This window comes from Crocodylus porosus, unplaced genomic scaffold, assembly GCF_001723895.1.
Source record: "Crocodylus porosus isolate Cpor-Errol unplaced genomic scaffold, CroPor_comp1, whole genome shotgun sequence".
Taxonomy (NCBI): domain Eukaryota; kingdom Metazoa; phylum Chordata; order Crocodylia; family Crocodylidae; genus Crocodylus; species Crocodylus porosus.
Window position 1 is genome coordinate 436,695 of NW_017728912.1, and position 20,030 is coordinate 456,724.

The 20,030-nt window shown below is 41.3% G+C and overlaps 1 long non-coding RNA gene across 1 annotated transcript; it reads right to left on the bottom strand.

Annotated features, from left to right (window-relative positions):
• Positions 1 to 3,142: 3,142 nt before the first annotated feature.
• Positions 3,143 to 15,432, bottom strand: LOC109309537. The gene is made up of 3 exons (XR_002100945.1): positions 15,304 to 15,432; positions 11,008 to 11,012; positions 3,143 to 3,153 (listed from the first exon to the last, which is right to left on the bottom strand). It is a non-coding gene; the product is annotated as an uncharacterized LOC109309537 (long non-coding RNA).
• Between the last annotated feature and the right edge of the window lie 4,598 nt (positions 15,433 to 20,030).

Consider the following 20,030-nt stretch of genomic DNA (forward strand, 5'->3'; position numbering starts at 1 on the left):
ACATAGTAGCCCAATTTTCACCCTAACTGCCACTACAGGATAATGTGCTGTTCTTCCGGCAGACTATAATTATCAAGAAAGAGAGGAGGTATTTGAATAAGACTTGTCGGGATGCAGGCTGCACATTCATTTCCATAGGCATTATTTTTATTTAGACGAAAGAATTCAAGAATGAATTCCTATTACATAATCAGCCAGGAGACACTAATAAATCTTCAGGGCAAAAATAGTATTCACTTTTGTGTGCTGTACAGTCAGCTTCACAGTCAACATTTAAGAATTAAATAAAAATAAAAATTTGTTTCTTATAGAAGGTGGCTTTTAATAAAGACAGAGCATTTTTGTGTTTGATTCACTTGGGGAATGCTTTATAACACTTTCTTCAAACAGAAGGGACATCTTTACACATGATCTGGGGTGGGGCACTTTAATTACAGCTGCTCTCAGGAGTTGCTCTAATTAAAGTGCCCACAGATTCTTGTATATTCAGTGTCCTGCACTTCAAAATGGAGGTGAAGTGGGGACACTGAATATATATGACACCAGGGCTGCTGGAGTGTGCTAATTAGCATGCCCCAGCAAACTCAGTTAACTGAGTCTGCTCCAACATGTGATAATTAGCACATCAAGGCAGGTGTTGGGCACACGTGTAGGTTGCCAAAGTTTGCCAAAATAGATAAGTTTTAGACCAAAACTCTGTAAATATAATTGATGACAATGGTTCAGTGAATAGTTGCTCACTTAGTCATACTGACATGCTTGATTTGGTTCTTACAGAATAAAAATGTTGGTGCTATGCTCCAGCCAATCCCAGAACAGGCTATACATAAAGTTTTAAATATTTAAAAAAACATACAACCCCTTTATGAATAAACTGACTCTTGGCATACTGTAAGGTTTTTTTTTTTTTTGTATGTTGCCTTGTCTTGAGTTTGATTCCTGTTCCAATGGCTTTTTATGTTACATACACACTCTAGACACAGACAAAAGTGGCAGTTCTTGTCCAATGTGCCCACAGAAAGCAGTCTATAGCCATGATCAAACACAAGTGCATAGCTGCAGGGTGCTTCACAAAATGGCCGATCAGGTGAAAATCTGAACTCTTATTGCATAAGGGTTCAGATGAAGATGTTTCAAAACAGAGCAGCTTCCATAACTTGTGTCTCCACTGCCTCCTTGCCTATTGCTGTTTTCAGTATGGAGTGTGGGGAGCAGAGGGTGTTTGGTTTGAGGTTTTTTTCAGCCCCCACTGGAGGGTGGAGCAGGTGTATGGGAGTCCTCCCGAAGTGGTAGAGCTCCAATTCCCTCACCCCCCACCCCCTTCCATTGTTGTCTGGGGAACTCCTAGAATGATCCCTCTGTTCCCTTTCCCCCCTCCCATTCTGAAATCAGCTGGGGCTGGCAGGGAGCTGGCAGGGAGGAGGGGCTCTTGCTAGGGGAAGCCGGTTGCAGGCTCACAGCCAGCAGCTAGATTTCCCTCCCTGCTGTGGGGGCTGCCTGCACGACTCCAGGAACATGGGACCAAGAGAATTACAACCTCTTCTTGTGAGGTTTGCTCCATACTGGAGTCTCTGGAATGCTAGATAGTGGAGCTCCAGACCATGGTGCAGAGGCTGCATGCCATTAGGTATGGCAAACAGGAGATTGACTCCTACTGCCAGGCCCTTCACCCCAAGAAAGAAGAAGGAAGACCTAGATTGCCTGCCAAGACAAGGGAGGCCAAGAGGCACTCCCATACTATCCAGCCAGGGGGTTGAACAAAAGTTGTCTCCATCCTCAAGGCTCACTGCACCAGGGTCATCACCCCTCTGAATCTCTGCAACAGGTATGAATCCCTTGGAGTACCAGTAGAGCTGGCAGAGCTGCCAGTTCCTTCCAGTGAGGAAGAAATGCAACCAGCTATCATTCCTAAGACAAAACACAGAATGGTCGTTGTGGGAGACTCCTTCCTGAGGGGGACAGAGGAAGCAATATGTCACCCTGAACCCTTAGCCTGGGAAGTCTACTGCCTCCCAAGAGTCTGTATCCAGGATGTTGCTGAGAGGATCCCAAAACTTATCTGGTCCTTTGACCATTTATAATACACATTTATAATACTTCAGTTAGGGTAGTCAGTTCAGAGGCTGCCTTCACAAGATGCCTTACAAATGAAACTCTGATTTAAACAATTACAGTTCTATTCTATACATGATAGAATAATCAAGGAATTATTCTCAGTATCTAGGAAGCCCTTGAAGTATAGTTTAGCTAAAACCCTCTCCATCCTCTTATCCAACCTTGCCTAGAGAACTTTCAGGTCAGATATGGAGGTGAGTTTAGGTGCTTTTAAAGTTATGAATGAGGGCTTTTTGGATTGGTAGTGTTAAAGTGATGTTGTAGCTGTGATGTTCCAGGAATTATATAAAAGGCAAGGATTGCATTAAATAAAATTGTCTAAGGGCCTTGTTACAAGGTAACTTTGGGTGGCTCCTGGAGTTCTTAACCCCTTGATTGTTCACACATTGACACTCAAAACTAGTTTTAAGCCCTGGTTAAGTGGCTCAAGGTTATGCCACTCCAGAGCAAGATTATCTCTGATTCATGTTATCCAATTTGAATTATACCTTAGTGTAAACACCGCACGCACCCCTTTTCTTCCACTGGCCCAAATCAGGCCCACTTCCCCCTCTCCCTGCTGTCCCCAGCACCCCATATCCTCACACACTGCTCCCCCTCCCCCACATACTTGTGGCTGCCTGTGCTGTCTGTCCCAGGGAAGCAGACCAGGAAGGGTTAACCCGCCTGCCTGACCATCACTACTGCCACCACCACTGCTGCTGCTCTCTGAGTGGGCTCAGCTTGGAGAAAAGCAACAGCCTGGTAGTGGGGACTGGGCAGGCAGGTTAGTTCTCTCCTGCCTGATCTCTTGGGACGTACAGTGCAAGCAGCCACAAACAAGTGGGGAACATTGTGGTGGGAAGCCCCAGGGGCAGGGGGCAGAAGGGAACCCTGAGGGAGAGGGCGAGTCCCAGGTGCAGGAAGGAACTGGGCAACCCAGAGGAGGGCAGAAGTTGATGGGAAATTCAAAATTGGGAGGGGGGAGGGGCTGGGAATTCTTACCTTTCAGTCCTCTAGGCCCCTACTGGACAAAAGTGTGACTGCCCCAAACTTGAGCTAGCATTAACACCAATCAACATTTGTGAGGGTCACAGTGTAAGATGTAACAAGGCCCTAACTTTCTTCCAAATATGCAGTTGATACAATAAAAAAAAAATCTCCCTAAGCAATTCTTGCTTCTCAGCTTTTTGGATAATCATTGTGGAATGACACAGCTAAAGCCTGCCTAGTTCCCTTTTTAGTTATATGAATTAGAATTAACCTATCTTACTTGTTCAAGGTCACAATTGAATCTCTAACAGAGCTGTAAAAAGCTAATTCCATATCCCATAAATTACAGTAATTAAAAGGCAATCCAACTTCTAATAGGCTGCCCAAAAGGCCATATGCAAAATTTGTAATCTCGTATTTGTATGACTTTTGGTGATATCCATGAAATGTATACATTCATAAGGAAAGAAGAAAAGAATTTGTTTGTGTCCATTAGGAATACTCAACTAGTGAATGTTAGTAAATTATTTATTTTCTCTCTCTGATTGGTCTACTTAATAGTGTATAAGAGAAACAAATGAAAAACAACTCTTTTAAAGCTTTCTGTGGAACGTTGTCTCTCTAATGACATCATCACTATATAGTAAAACTTTGGAACTTACTGAAATTCAGTTCTTGTTTTTTTATCTACTTTGCTGCTGAGTCTGATCTCTGGTGTCAGAAAAAATAAATTGCAGAAGCATCTCATGTACTGAATGTTATTTTAATAATCATCTCTGAAAACCTTTTTTCATAGCATGTTTAATAATAAAAGTTTGTATTTTATTTACAAAAAAGAATTCAAATGCATTGTTTGCCTACACTGTAGAGTGAAAAATATCAGAAACATGAATGACATGCATATTTTGTGTTCTTCAAGTTTCAAACAATTTCCAGGGTCATATGGGTATTCCTGGCTAAGCATCAGTAGTTTATTTGTTGCATGATTACAAGTGGAATTGTAAATTGAATGAAATAAGATGGATATGGAGGATTACCAACTGCTGCTGGCATCCAGCTACATGCTTAGAGATGTCTTCATTCATTAACAGATTATTTTGGCCTGCCAAAGTTGGAAATGAGATGCAAGTCACAGCCTGTACATTTATCACTGTGAGGAAAGCATCCTGCCAGTAGTGGTTAGGCAAAGTGTACTTGTAGCCATTAGTAGTCCAGTCTGATTACTGGACTCAATCTGTTTCTAGTGGCAACCTTTGCAGTGACAGCATTGTCTCCATCTGTGCCTATACCAGAGATTTTAAATCTTAACATTTAAAGTTCTGAAATAATCTTACAGATGCAAGTATTTGGTTTCCCAGGGATTGTTGCAGCTGGTACATGGCAACCTGGTATACCTGCAACAAGCAAGGTGGCCTCTACCTTCTGCTTAGCTAGCCAAATCATAGTTAGTCAGTTTATCTCTAATTGCAGTAGGTATTGTGATTTAATTCTTTATGCTTTACTCTTTCAAACTGTTCTCCTTTCTATCCTCCAACAACATAGTGAATTACTGTGCTCCTTTCCTTTGCAAACAGCAACAGAGACCTTGTAAAAAAAAAATGAAGTGAATATTTCTTGAGGGAATTTTCAGGATAGGGGGAGGGGAATAAAAAGAAAATTTGTTGATCCTGGAAAAAAATAAGGTATGCTGTAGGTGAAAGAAGAAATTCCACATGACCCCATGTGTAGTTATATGAGTTTTGACACAAATGGTATTTTTGCTGACAGTAATATTTTACCCTCTATAGGCCATGTTTTCATGCTGCTAGCAGCCGAGGCAGTAGTATCAGCCAGCTGAGCTCCTGCTCGTGGAACATTTTGGAGTTAAGGGCAGGAACTATAAAGATGGTTGGAGGCTCCTGATGCTGGGCATGACCTGAAACTGCCAGGGAAGGATGGTCTTGTGGGACTCCTTATGGTGAGGGAGTCCCCAAGAATGCCAGGCCAGTTGCCTCCTGGGTAAAAGGCAGGTAGGGGTGCCTTAACATCATCCCCCACACAGCAGTTGGTATTTATGAGTTGGGGAGAGAGTGAGAAGGGCCAGGCATCTAAGAGAGGCACCTGAGCCCTGCAGGGGTGTGAAACCCTGGAAGCCCCAGAGCAGGGCAGTGGTGATATGGGGGCCTGTTCAGAGTAGGCACCTGAAGGACTGAGCACATGGGGTGCAGAGTAGGGCTACTGAGGGTAGCCTGAAGGACTGCACCAGGGGTGTACTGAGTAGAGTTGCAAGGGAAGTTAGAAGTGCAGTACATGGGCCAACACCATGAGTTAGGACACAAGCAAGTTGCCTGGTGAAGGGGTAACAGTAGAATCAGCCCAGTGTTTGGCACAAGGTGATGCCACATAGAGTAGGGTTGCACAAGTGAACCAAAGGTTCTGTATGTGCTGTGCCAGAGAGTTAGTAGGCAAGCCTGATGGCCAAAGGTCACTCAAGGCAACAGAGCACCTTGTGAGGGGCAGAGTGCAAGAGGCCCCTCTGAGAGAGGGGTTGAGTAAGTGTGTGTGGAAGAGGTCCAACAATGATATGAGTCTAGCCCGGCCTGAATATGGGAAGCAATCATAATATTCTGGATGCCATTTGCAAGGCATGGGCCATGGTGTAAGAAAGGTATGGATCTATGAATAGTGGCCCTTGGTATCGGGGTAGTGAATGTGTAGCCTCCCATTTAATATATTATGATAACATTCAAGTCGTGGCAGATGAGTTGGGGCAGATTTCCCTAGACAGGTGGGCAGGCTGACTTGTGACCTAGCCCCGGGAAGGCCACCTGTCACATACCTGCTGCCTCAATTCACTGTGTCAACATCTAATTCAGTTCATGTTGGTTGAAATTTTAATTTGGTTTAAAGGTTAATTCTGCTAGACAGAAAGCAACCACACCTACACCTTAAAAAGTAGGCTTGAAAACCTTTAGCGGCTGACTTACCTGGACATCGCCTATAGTTTAAGAGATATTCCATTAAGCAGGGGTTACCTGTGCCCATACAGTTGCAGGCTTGTCCAAAAAATCTGTTATAAAATATAGATACATTAATGTTATCTCTTCCTGTTGGAGCTGTCTCTCTGCCTGACCACAGCTTCTGTTGCCTTTCCAGTCAACTCCTTTCTTGTCCCTGAGTACCCACTCTCCAATACTGTCAGAATTCTCTGGTTCACAAAAAGTGCACACGGGTCATGTTGCACTCTGGGTAGAGAAAGTGTTGAGAGAGTGAAGCTTACTCAAGATTTTAGGCCCCAGCCTAGTGGCTAACTGGAACTCAGGTTAAACTAGCCCAAACATAATGATTTCAGCCTAGGTCAGTGCATTTAATACATCAGAAAGATTCACTATCTTTTCAGAAAAATCCACTCTTTTTTTCCTTTGTGCAAAGGAGGAAGAAAAAGAAAACAACCTTTCTCTTCAGAGTGACTATATGATGGTAGTACCAAAAGTCTGGTTTCTCTAGGTGTGGGGTTCAAACTTAAAGGTTTAGCACCAACTATTGTAAAATGGTTTGTCTGTTAGTAAAGATTTTGAAAATTAAAATTAGATTTAAAAAACTGTTGACTAGAAATCCCTCCAGGGGCTACTACTCAGCCCCATTCTATGGTGGCCTCCCAGCCAATCTCTGTCCTTATCCCTGCCAGCTACAAATTTCTGTCCTCACATGGATACCCAAGGAAGCATGGTCTTCCTACCACTACCCAGATGCACTCCTTCTCAGACACCAAGTAGTGCTGCTCTGCTATGTCCTTTAATGTTTACCTCCAGTTTCATTTCTGATAAAGAAACTGCAATCAGCTCCAAATGCCTTGTGTTTTAACATATTTTTTTTAACAGATTTTACAGACAGGCAGTTTTAGCTTAGCCTGTATTTTTTTGGACAGTCCATATATTTGCCTATAATCGGTAACCCTGGCATCTCTCTGTGTGCAAGGCCAAATGGATGTGTGTCTGAAGCATTAGTAAGCACGATTGGGCCATGAAGACAGAACCTAAGGTAAAACAGTGACTAACTGCTAGCGATTTTGGGGGTGATAAAATTAAAGAGGGAGAGAAATGTTAATGGGGAGAGAATATGAGAAAGAGAATGTAGCATATGAACAAAGAAGGAAATAGCTTGAACAGGAAGAAAAAAATACAATGAAAAGATGTTCATAACGTAATCAGGGATATGATAAAGGGGAAAAGGAGAGAAGGAATAAAAATACATGCTAATAGTGTCATAAATCAAGCTCAATTTTGTTCAATTTTGTTATGAATAAGGAACGTAACACCAATATGTTAAATAAAAACAGATCTTGAAAAAGAGAGAAAATGGAATAGAACTGATGCATTAGGATACCCATATTGCAAAATATATAAGGCCTTTCTTACATATACTGCAAACAATACATAGCTATATATTGCTTTTCAAAAAAAATAACTTTTGGAGGTGGACCTGAACAAGACAGTTATCATGCTTAATTATCTTTATAATTGACAGAACTACATCTCCAATTCACCAGACAATTGTGGCACTCAGATTTACAAAATCTAGTGTTCCTGTGTCTTGGGCTCATCACAAGGTAGAAATGCTAGATCAAAACTTTAGCCTTTCCATTTTAGATTATGATTCCTTTCCATATGACAAAAATTTGGTGTGAATCAGTTTTTACCATCAGTAATAAAGTCTTTGCCTGAGTCACTAGTTTAAATATCTTTACCAGACACAGAGGAGCTTCATGGAGAGAAGGAATCTTCTTTTCCAGGCTGCAAAAAGCAGCAAATCTTTCCTCCTGCTATCAGCTTTTGTGAAGAGAGACTCACATCTCCCTCTATAGGAGGCCAGCCTTTACAGCCACTGAAGTGAGGACAATATAAGGCCCATCTACTCATCTTAACCCATTGGAGCCAATGGAATGAAGAAAATAATCTAGCGCTTAATAAATTATGAAAATAGAAGCAAACTCTCAGGTGGCTATATTCAAAATCAAGGAACTAGAATTTAATTTCAGCCTACAATAAGACTGAATTATTTAAATTTCTGAAAAATGAATTGTGACATTGTAAACTGTCTGGTTAGTGAGTAGGATTAATAATAAAACTATAATAAACAGAAAACAGTGTCAAAGAGCTCCAAGACTACAACAGGCTGAGAACTGGAATATCTAATATTAATGATAGACTGTAAAAATCAACTAACTTGTCACTTCAAATACAGATTGATTTTACTCTTCTGGAGACTTACTAGCACACAGATGAGGCAAAAGTTATTTTAAAAAATCAGAAAAAGACAAGAGCTAAAACCTGACATTTTCTAAGAACCAAGGTAGAAAATTCCCTTTAACTTCAAACATCCCAAAATACATACTTGGATAAAGAGACTTACAGACATTGCCATGTTGTAATGACAATTGTCACATTTTGGGGGAAAAGCTCTCGGCTATATAGATTTTTATGAAGAATGTTGCATGGTGGCTTGTTACATTTCATGGAGGTAGATAGCAAAGTAATAGTAATTTATATATCAGTGTTAGTGCTTGTTCATACTCTCACTGAAGTGAATGGCAAAAATGTAATTGAATGTAATGGTGGAGGTTCATACATGTAGTTTTCTGTGATTAAGGCCCCAGTCCTGCCACATGTGGTAAAGGCACAATAGGATCTGTTGTGCAATACACACAATCCTTCCACCTGCCATGACCAGACAAGTCTAGCTGACAGTGCTTGGAGGGGTTTGCAGTACCAATAGTGTTCCCCACTCTGCCTCTGCTACAAGCCTTATGAGCTCTGGGGCCTGCAGAGGTGGCAGCCCCATGATGGCAGCAGGATTCGCAGCAGGGGCAGCACTGGGAACACTGCCTCTGCTTTGAGCATCGTCTGCTGCGGGCCTTGGGCCTCATGGAGGAAGCCCCCAGTGGAGGAAATGGGAACAATGCTGCAACCGCTGCAAGCCTAATGAGGTGCGGGGCTTGCAGTGGCATCAGCATGTTCTCCATTGTCCCTGCTTAAACCCCTCCAGCCAATGACTGCCCCTGTTGCAAGCCCCATAGCCTATGAGGCTCAGTGCAATCCCTGGAGCTAGCAACATGCCATCACTGCAAGCCTCCTCTGCTGCAGGTACACCCCTGTGATTGCAAGTCCCTCATTTGATGGTATTCCCAGTCACATGGAAGCACTCTGCCATGCAACCAATTAATGGCAGGATCAGAACAAGCTACCAAGTTACAGTAAAATCTGTGCTATCCTGTACTTTACCATCTGGAATGCTCCATTAACTGGCATCTGTCATAGATGGCATCTGTTGTTTATGGCAGTGGATTGACACAGCAAAAGTGAAACCAGAAGTCCCACCATGGCACTTCCGGTTTTGCTGAGTCCCACTTCTTCCTTGAGGACCAAGCAGCCTGCATGGGGCCCCCATCTCTGTCCCCCAGCAAACTGATGCCAGGGAGTGAAAACCTTGGTGTACTGGCAAAGACGCCTCCAACCCACTGGAGATAAGCTCTCAGATAACCAGCATATTTCATTAACCAGCACCCCCCATTCCCCATGGATGCCAGATACTACAGCTTTTACAGTATTACACACTGTTCTGTGGAATAATTTTGTAGCTCATTGCTTGTTTTATCATGCCATTAATTGGTTGAACATATAGCTGGGTCACAACTTAAGGTGTGATTGTCTGGTTAATCATGCCTTAAGTGTGCCCTGTAGAGGGGGCAAAGAATTCTCCTTATAATTTTTATTCCCATGTTGTCAATCACAGTAAAGTCTTGTTCCTTCATCTGCCTTTAAAAGCCAAATAATAACATATTTTAAGCATTCATATTTGTGTCAGGCCAGATCAGCCTGATGTGAGTCAGCACAACTCCACTCATGTAAGCTGAGCAGAATTATTTTATACCAACTGAATATGCATGTCAATATAATTTAGACATTGTTAAATTTCTTTAATTGTATATAACTTGGCCAAATTATTTTTGATTTGTATCCGGAACAGTTATTCTGTCATTCCTTCCAACATTTTCTAAAGGAAAAGCCATTCCTAGTACTGATTTCATATTCATTTCCATCAAAGATATATTAAGCACTTGAATAACTATTATGTACTTTGACACCATTTTAGCACCATAATGTTGTATAATATTAGAAGCTTCACATTTTTCCTTTAAGGGTTGTCAATGAACATATGTTTCTTTTATCTACATCAGATTATTCAAAACATTTATAATATGAGTCAAAATCCATTTCCATTTCTACAAAAAATGTTTAATTACTTAGTCAAGATTTGGGATTATGATATCTTGACTGATAGCTATCTTGATTAAATTCAAACATGACTAATAATACTTGCCAAAATTATCCCCATCATTTTAATTTGGATATAATATTATTTCTCAGTCCTAACTAGGATTGCTGCAAAGTGTTAAGGAACAATTGTCCTGAATTGGCTGCATTTCATTTATGGGTAATTTCACTGTATAATATGTATAGTATTAAGGTACTTTGGAATCTGTTTTCTGTGAGCAAAAGTCATTATCATTATATTGGCCTAAAGTAATGAAAAGCAAGAATGAAGTAAGTAGTTAAATATAGTACATTTTATGATTGATTTGCCTAATATATGCATGAATTAAGATGAAATGATAGTCCCACTAAAATCAAATTTGGTCAGTGACATCAGTGGAGCTAAGAGTCTCCCTACAATCTTTTCAATCACGATATGTTTCTTACAGATGTTAGTCTAGGAACTAAGGAGTTAATTATCACATAAATACATCCCCACTATAGTCATGTTAGAGTGATGTTGTGGCCTTTATGGTCCAGGAATTATGCGAGAGGCAAGGATTCTTTTGGGTGATATCTTTTATTGGACCAACTAACTCCCCACTACTCAACAGACATCAAATGGGACATAGCCTTTCCATAGCACAGGGGTAGGCAATGTTTTTTGGCCAAAGTGCTGAAAAACACCACAATGCCTACCTTGAAAGGTGCTGGAGTGCCGGCATGCCAGAAAAACAAAATGAGGGCAGGGGGGTACATTGCAAGATGCCCTTCTTGTGACCCTTGCCGCCCACCCAAAGCCCCTACCCCCAAGACCTGCTGCCCCTTGTCCCCCACCCGCTGCTTGCTGCAGCTGCCTAGAGCCCAGGCTGGCTACAAACAGCTGCACCAGGCTCCAGAGCCAAGTCACCAGTTCTGTGCCAGGAGTGGGAGAGAGACAGGGATTGCGCTGCCTCAGGCCCTTCCCCCATTGCCTGTTCTTAGGCGTGGGTGTACACGCTGTTACAGAGCTGATGCCATGGCTCCAGAGCCCAGCACAGGTTTCTTCAGCTTTCTGGCTGCATCTAGCCCCAGCTCTGGATAGCTCCTGCCAGCTGGGAGCCTGGGCTGGTCCCAGCAGGCAGCTGGGGTGCTGCAAGCCCTGCTTGGAGCAGCCCAGGTTCTGTCCCTGGCAGCAGCTACCCAGAGCTGGGGCTGGCCGTAGCATGCCAAGGAAAATGGCCTCACGTGCCATGCTCAGCATGTGTGCCGAAGGTTGCCAAACCCTGCCAACACAACTCTACTGCTGCTACAATCAGCACACCACAAAATGAACCCATTAGAACCAATGGATGCTAAATATACCTTTCCCAAAATGTAATATATATATGATCCAATTCACCAAAGCCTTAATAGTAACTACGTGAGTGAAACTACAATCAGCAACTATTCAGAATAAATTCTCTCAGGAAAAATATAAAGGACAGAGATGCATAAATCAGTAGAAGCATACTTTTCACAGGACAGCTACTCCCTTTCTGACCTCACTATGCTTGTACTCGAGTGAAATGTACAAAATATTTTAAAAGGAAAGCTGGGGAATGAAAAATCATAAGTTGGCTGGACAGTAGGGATCAAGGACTGAACATCAATATTGATTTTGACAGACTGTAAACTACCTAGTTCCTGAAATTCTTCCCACACAGTGCAAGTGATAATGATCCTCTCACCCCTTGACAGGTCTTGATTTCCCAGTAATCAAGCTTCTTTTCTTTTGCTAATTGTCTTCTGCCCCTGGAAATTTCTTTCCCCTCCAGTTTCAAAACTACCCACTGTTCCTGAAATTAATTCTGCTTGATTTCCAACTCAGATCTCAAGAAAAAATGTTTAGCACTTGAAAACCTGTCTAACTTCATTCCAGCTATACAGTTGGGCCACTAAAAGATTTCAGTCAAAAAAGTCCTTGCATCATCCCAGATATACTGATACTCAGTAAGAATGCATGTGATTTTCTGTGTCCCAACAAAAGATGCTGACAGTGATACTAAGGATAATGAAGAGTACGTGCAGATGTTTACTGAACCCAGTCTATGATCACATGGCTTACTTTAAGTTACATGAGTGGCATGTGCAGACATTTATCAGTGCTGGGACTCATGCTGGGAACCTGCTGTAACTCAGGATTGGGGGATTGGCTGGTATGATGGGGGTGGCAATGATAGTGGATCCATGAGAAGGTTTGGCAGGATCAGGGGGGCCTGGCAGGTCTATGGGGGATGGCTGGTGGGTCTGTGGGAAAAGGTTGTCCATCTGGGGGTGGGAGGCATTGGCGGGGCTAAAAGCCCTGTCAGGATATGGAGGGTAGAAGAAGCACAGCTCCAGGGCTGGGTCAAGTGGCTGGACTTTCCCAGCCCCAGGGCTGCACTCCAAATGTGTGCAGAAGTTCAGTAGATTGGTCTAACCCATTCCTGATCCAAGTTAGTTTACCTAAGGTGTATCTAAATATGCCGTTAACACCTATTTATTCTGGACTGAGGCACATTGAGTAGGGTCATAGCAGCTCTGGCTGGTAAGGAGCCCAGGACATCAACCTACCAGCCTGGGTCTGGTATGATCATGCTCAGTGTACTGAGGAGGACCTGGCTGAGGTGCAAATGGGGCTTACCAGCGGGCAGCCCCTGAACTGAAGCACCCTCATGCCCTAAACAGCCAGGGCAGCATCTACACGTTTTTTTCTGTGAAGCAACAAGTACTACCTAGCTGCAGAGTTTATTAGTTTTGTACCTCCTAATAGGGACACGTGTAGATATTAAAAAGTTTACTGGGCAGTTAATTTGTCATCTGTGTAGTAAACATCTCATGTAGATGCACCCCTAGTCAGGTAAGCTAATTTCGATTGGGCCCACCATTTTTAAACAGCCCAAACATCTGTACAGATCAGCATTTAGATCAACCTAACTCTTGTTAGATTGATCTAAATGTAACATATCTAGGTACCCATAGCATTGTCTCTAATACTCCAGATAGCACCAAGTTCTCATTACTTATTCTGTAACTTATCTAACTTTTTTTTTTAGTTTGGTTAGGTGTATAAGGGCATCTTAAGACCAGCCAAAAATAGTATTTCCACTTCATGATATCCTAGCTTTGTCTCTCACTTCCATAACGAAAAAGCTGGAGGGAACTATATAAAAAGTGAAATATTTTTAAAGAAAATGTAAGTTAGCTCTTTTGATCCTCTGTTTTACAAAGATATGATTGAGGGTATTGTCATGGCAATCACGAGGAAGTATTGTTAAGGTAAAGAACCAAGGATTGTTATCAGTAAATCAGGTACAAAGCACCTAGTATAGGAGTTGATTTTCTCAGAAACACTGACTAATGCTTACATGTGAAAAGGCTATTAACATTTCTAACATCTACAACTCAACCTGAACAACATTTTATATTCAATGGGAGGGGGAGAGAAGTATTTCATATTCACATTACTTATTGTTTTGTTTTCTTTTCTATTGCACTAACAGTTCACTAACATTTTGATCCATATATAAATGACTTAGAAAAAGATATTTGATTTAAATCAGTATTATAGGAGCTTTGGAGCTCTTATTGATGGACACTGAAATGAAACATCTAATAAAAACTCTGCAAACGCAATTCACATTAACTATTTGTACCAACAGTGCAAGCATGGACATACAAAGGAAACATAAAAATAGCTAGAACTGCAACACAAACTGAGATAATATACTCAAACTAATTTTAACCCATGAAATAATATCTATTGAAAATTACACCACTAAAAATCAATTAAGATCTGTGATAGACTTCAGTTTTGATTTTATCCCCTCTGCTTGAGAAAACCATGAGCTGCATATCAATTGCCCAGTGGAGCCTAGGAAAAAACAGAGAACATCAATTTCAAGAACATTTCTTTTAGGTGTATATCAGTACAGGAGCTGAGAGAGAGAGGAGTAATGAAAAGTGGGATAAGGGCCACTGCTCTGAATTTGTAGCATATTCAGTACCATTACAGTTGGTCTTTCCTTTATTACCTTTGGTCTATAAAGCTGAGTGTGTTTGACCTTCAGGACATATTTTAAAAGATTTTGAGAAAGAAGTGAGCTATTTGAGTTTTTTTGTGTTATTTATTTGCTTTTTAGGTTCTGGTCTTTTGATCATAACTAATTGAAATGCTCCAATTTGTGACATTTTTGGCAACACATATTAGTTTTGTGTGTTACTTGTAGGGAAAAAGAAGATTTAAACATATTTTTCCTTGATTTTTCTCGCTTGCATTTACTAGTGTGTGATCATGATAAAGGAACCCTATCTGTGACAGCTGCAAGACTATTATCTTTTAGCATGAGAGCTGTCCTGATTTTCTGGGAGACAGGGGTTCTAAGAAGATCAATAGCTTAAGGAAGGAAACCTGGACTCAATATTTTTTTTCTCTCCAGACTTTCAACTTCAGTTTCTCAATGTATTTCAAGAATAAATTCAGTGGTAAAGATCTCCTGGTATTAGTAAAGTAGGATATACTCCGTCTTGGGGGCTTAACTTAGCATTAGTGCCATTTGCTATAGAGTAAGCATGAGCGTCTACACATGCATGTGCCTGCTTCACAGTAAATCTCCCTAATCTCAAGTAAATTTTCTACTTGCAAATACAAGTAGCAAATTTACTCAGGATTACTAATGGCACTATAGCACTCGTGTAGATGCCTGACTGGGAGCAAAATCTGCTACCCATCAGCCATCCACCAGGCGGCAAGAGATAGTTCCCTGCCAGTGGGAGCTGCCTGCTGCCAGGGCAGGCTCCACCACAGAAGCCCAGGTGGGGACTATGTCCCCCTGCCCCAGCTTCAGGGAACTCCAAGCCTCATGATCCCAAATCAGGTAATACCATAACCACCATGGTGTTTTTCCCAGGGACAGGAGATAACCACTTTTCTGGCATGGGTTAGTATCTAGGCAGAGTTAATGTATAGTTACCCTCCCACTTTAATTTCCAGTGGGAAGATCTTGGCTTTACACCCACTTTATGGAACTGGGAGAGTCCTCCCTTGCTTGCTTCTTTGTCCTTATAGCTGAGGGCAAGCAAAACCTAATGGGGACAGGTTCCAGCCAGCCCCAGGCTGCACAGAGAAGCGCATGTAGCCTGGAAGTGGCTGTGAACTATCCTGTTCCAGGCAGTCCCCAGCCAGCCTGGGGCTGCACATGCAGACTTCCCTGAGCAACCTGGGGCTTGCCAGGAACAGTCCTAGTCAGAGGCAGGTCTCAGCCCCATGCCCCAATAGGGTGGTCAAGGCACAGGGCTTGCAAAGAGCTGCAGGGGTGGAGTAGGTCCCAGCCTCCTGCTCCAATGAACCAGCTAGCTAGCTGCTAACTGCCCCATCATTGGGGCGGGGGGCTGGAACTGGGCCCTCCCTGAGCTAAGGCCAGGAATTCCCTGTTGCCAGGGCAGAAGAACATTGTCTCTGCTCCAGCAGCAGGCAGCCCCCTGGGGCTAGGAAACAACTGTCTCCTGACCAGCCCCTGGGCTATCACCCAGGGAGAGCCTGGCACTCCACCCAGTGGTGGCAGGGGCCAATTGCAGGGCTTGAAGGACCTTGGTGCAAATTTTCTCTTAATTCTCACATGTGTAGCCACCTGCCCAAAAAGCCTTACTCCAGAGTAGTTTACACCAGAGTAAATTGGGATCAGAGTAATGCACATGTAGATGTGCCCTTGATGTCATGCATATTCATGTCTTTAAAATAGTAAGACTTTTCCTTCAACACATGCTTAGAAGGTCTTCCAGATTCCCTAACCATGACACCATCTGTTGCATATTTCTGGCTAAAGATAGATCTTAAATGATAGCTGAGATATGAAGTTATTAGCATTGCTACCTTACTGGCCATGCAGGGAACTGTATTAGTTCTTAAATCTGGACAATCAACATAGCAAGTACACTGCTTTGCCTTAATTTAAGAACTGCTCTTCTGCACTAATCTGAATATGCACTAATAAGAACATAAGAATATATTTATATACATTACTGCTACACAAAATGGCCAAGATGGTTCCAAAACTAATTTTTATCCACTTTCTCCCAAGATAAAACATTTTTGTAGAAAGCTTTTCTTTGTAGACATAGCATTTGTAAAAATAATCCATCTATTTTTCCCTCCTAGCTAAACTTTCAGCATTAGTTTCAACAACTTCCACATGAACAGTGAAATCTGGCCAGAATCCTATTATATAATTTCATCTGCTATATTTACATTCCCTGATAGAATAAATACAAGTTTTAGAAGCAAATTTATATTGTTAATAATCTTGTTTAGAAATTAGTGCCCTGATTATTTCAATGGGCGATGCAGCTGCTTAGCATCTCTGAAACTGGGTAATTAAAGTTTTCTTTTGGTGAAAATTCTTCAGTAATTACTACTACTATAAACATTCCTGGCAGCAATCTTGTTTCCTAGATTATTCACAGAGATAAAATATGAAAGAGGGTGAATGCAGCCATAATAGATTCCTTTAAAAATTAAAAAATGCGTTTATGAAGCACCTCTTATTGTTTTCACCCTTCTATAGTTCAGAACTTCATCAGAACATTCAGTCAGAGGCCAGATTATTTAAATATTAAGCAAATGCTAAAAAATCTTAATATCTTAATGTGATTTTATTCAGCCATATCTTACAGGGAAAAAAAAGTTATCCCTTGAACCATCTTACCAGACATTTACATATGTTGATGGGATTATAGTTTTAAATCCGTTATAAACATTTCCTTTGTAGAGAGATTCCCAGCTATCCAAGAAGATATAGGTATTAATTATTCTACTTATAAGTTTTGGGGTTAAAGTTTTGAACATTGTGCATGGAGTACTTCAGTGTAGGGTTATGTTTTTATAATTTTAGGGATGAGTTATGAGAAATTCACCATTTTTATGATAAGTGGATGTAGGAGTGTATATAAGTAGGTTAAGTTTTGAATCCAATGGAATAAATGGGAGTTCTGTCTTTGATTTTGATATGACTAGGATTTCAGCCTGTGACAGAAAGCTGCAGAAATACTTGGAATGATAAAAGTAAGTTTAGAAGAGATGCTTTAATAAGTAATTGAGATGCAATTAAGCAATATTAAATAATGCAATATGCATTATTAAATAATGTCATCACCAGACATGGTATGTATATGTATATACCATATTTATTCAAATAGAGGATGACCCTGATTTTAAGATGATCTCCCCAATATTTAAATTCTGTATATGAAAAATGTATAAATTTGTTATAGTTTTCTAGGTATACAATCTAATTATTGGAGGTTCCCCCTAACACTGCTGTAGCAAGGAAAATAAATCTGGGGGATCAGGTAGGCCTTTGCCTACTTCTCCCCAATTTTTTCCTCTGGAATTCCCTTTCCCAACCCCTTACTGTCAAGACCCTGCTCTCTCTGAGTACATGGAAGCGAAAAAGATTGGAAGTGAGGAGCAAAGCCATCATTTACTCATAAACAAACCTAGTGTTCTCCCTTAAGCCATTGTTAGTTCTCTACAAAAACTCCTACCCAGGACCAAGTTTCTGTCCTGGTGCTTGAATCCAAAAGCTGCACTAGTTTTTTTTCCTTTTCTGCCTGTTTACAGGCTCCAACAAACACCTGGGACCTCGATTGTTTCAAGCTTCTCTGAGTGGTGAGACTCCAACTCTCTCTCTCTCTCTCTCTCTCTCTCTCTCTCTCTGACTCCAGGAACCTGACTTTTACTCTCTTACTTCAGGCACAGCTGTCTAAACCTGACTTTTGCTGATCAAACTTGAGCTAGGTTTCCCAAATACCTAACTGAAACTATGTAATATTGTAACAGTTTTATTTGTCTGTCTTGTATGGCTATTACTACTGGTATCACAGTAAGTTCATATACCTGGCAATAAATAACTTTTATGGTCAAGCTGGTTGCTCTCTCTCTCTGAAACTCAGTTACTCTTCTCTCCCTTTGACCTTCCCATTTTCTCTGAAGCAACACTTCTTTAACCTAAGTCAAAGTTCCTTGTAATGTTCAAAACTGTGGTGGGGTCTGCTCATCAAGGAAGTTACTACCAGGACCATTGTGACAAGAGATTGGGATGTTCTGAGTTTTGAGGCACATGAGGGTATTAGCTGAAAGTGTTGATTGGACCCAGCCTGCTCACACATACCATTAGCATGTGTGCATGTGTGTCTAATTATATTTATTATTGTCCTGCTGAAATAAGGGATGAACTTCTCAGAGCATCAGCAGTGGTTTTGAAGAGAAAAGTAGCAGTTATGGGAAAGAGGACCAAGAAATGAGAAACAAATTAGATGAAAGCAGAAGCAAAATCTGGAGTCTGATGAATGACGGATGAAGATGGGGAAGAAGAAACAAAAAAGGTAGAGAAAAAAGGTGTGGTGGGATCAGTGGTTTTGAAGGAGGCTTTATTAAGAAAACTATAAGGGACGAGTCCAGATGGAAGGAAGACTAGGAGGAGAGGAGGTCAGGAAAACGAAATGAGGAAGTAAACAGTGATTGAAGGGAAGAAGAAGACTAGTGGGAGGAATAAGCCAGACACAAAATAAGGAAGTGAGAGACAGAGTGACAGGTAATCTGTACCCGAGAATAAGAGCAGTATTAACAGAGGAAGGAGAAGAGAGAAGTCAGATGATGAATAAATATGAATTTATGGATAAAATATTGTTTGAAGTTTTAGATGTTAAAGCTGAACATTCAAATAACTTTGTTCCTTTTCAAAAGTAGAAGTCTTGGGAATTTTCATATTGGACTTGAGAAAGTTAGGCTGTGTACTGTTGATATACAAACTACTATAGATGTCAAGGGAAAGGGCACATGGTGGTGGAATGCCAAGAAATACTGAAGTGTGTTATTTATGGAGAAGAGGGACCCTTACAATGCTGATGCCCCTGGTCCATCTCAAATAAAGCTAAATCTACAGAGGAAAAGAAGAGACAGGAAAGAGGAAGTGGGGAAGAAGATGCTGAGTCAGAATATATGATACTACAGGAGACAACACAAGACAGGAGAGCCAGGGAGCAAGAGAGTAAAATTTTAGGTGAAGTGGCACAGCTGTCAATACAGAAGAGAAGTAAGGAGGAGTAAGAACAGAGCAGGAGAAAGATGAGAGCCAAATTGGGAAAAGAAAGAATTCACATGCTATGAAACTTAGGAAAAAGGAGGTGGACAAAGAGAGGGAGATGGGAGAGGGAGATGAATATCTCATCAGAGCTAATGTAGTCTGGGTCTAATGGAAAGGGGAAAAGAGAGGGGGAGAAGTGGAAAGGTGCAGGACAGGGGAAGAAAAAATCTTTCTTAAATGTTAAAGCAATAAAACAACTGGCAAAGACTACAAAGATGTGAAAAGAGGGAGGATTAGATCTAATGACATCAAACAGCAGCATAGAAGACGTATAACATGGTAAAGATGTGAACAATCTGACTTTGTGTGTTGCATCTATAAATGTCAGAAGTGTGTTATTAAGGAAGATGTGGGATAAGATTGGGTAGGGTAAAAGCATACAATACATTTGCAAAAGTGTGGATACCAGTGGAAAAGAGAGATTACAAGAGTTTTTTAAAGAGATGAGGATGGGAACCATCATGGTGGTGAGGTTGGATGCATACAAAGCTGCTGGAGTCATGATTTG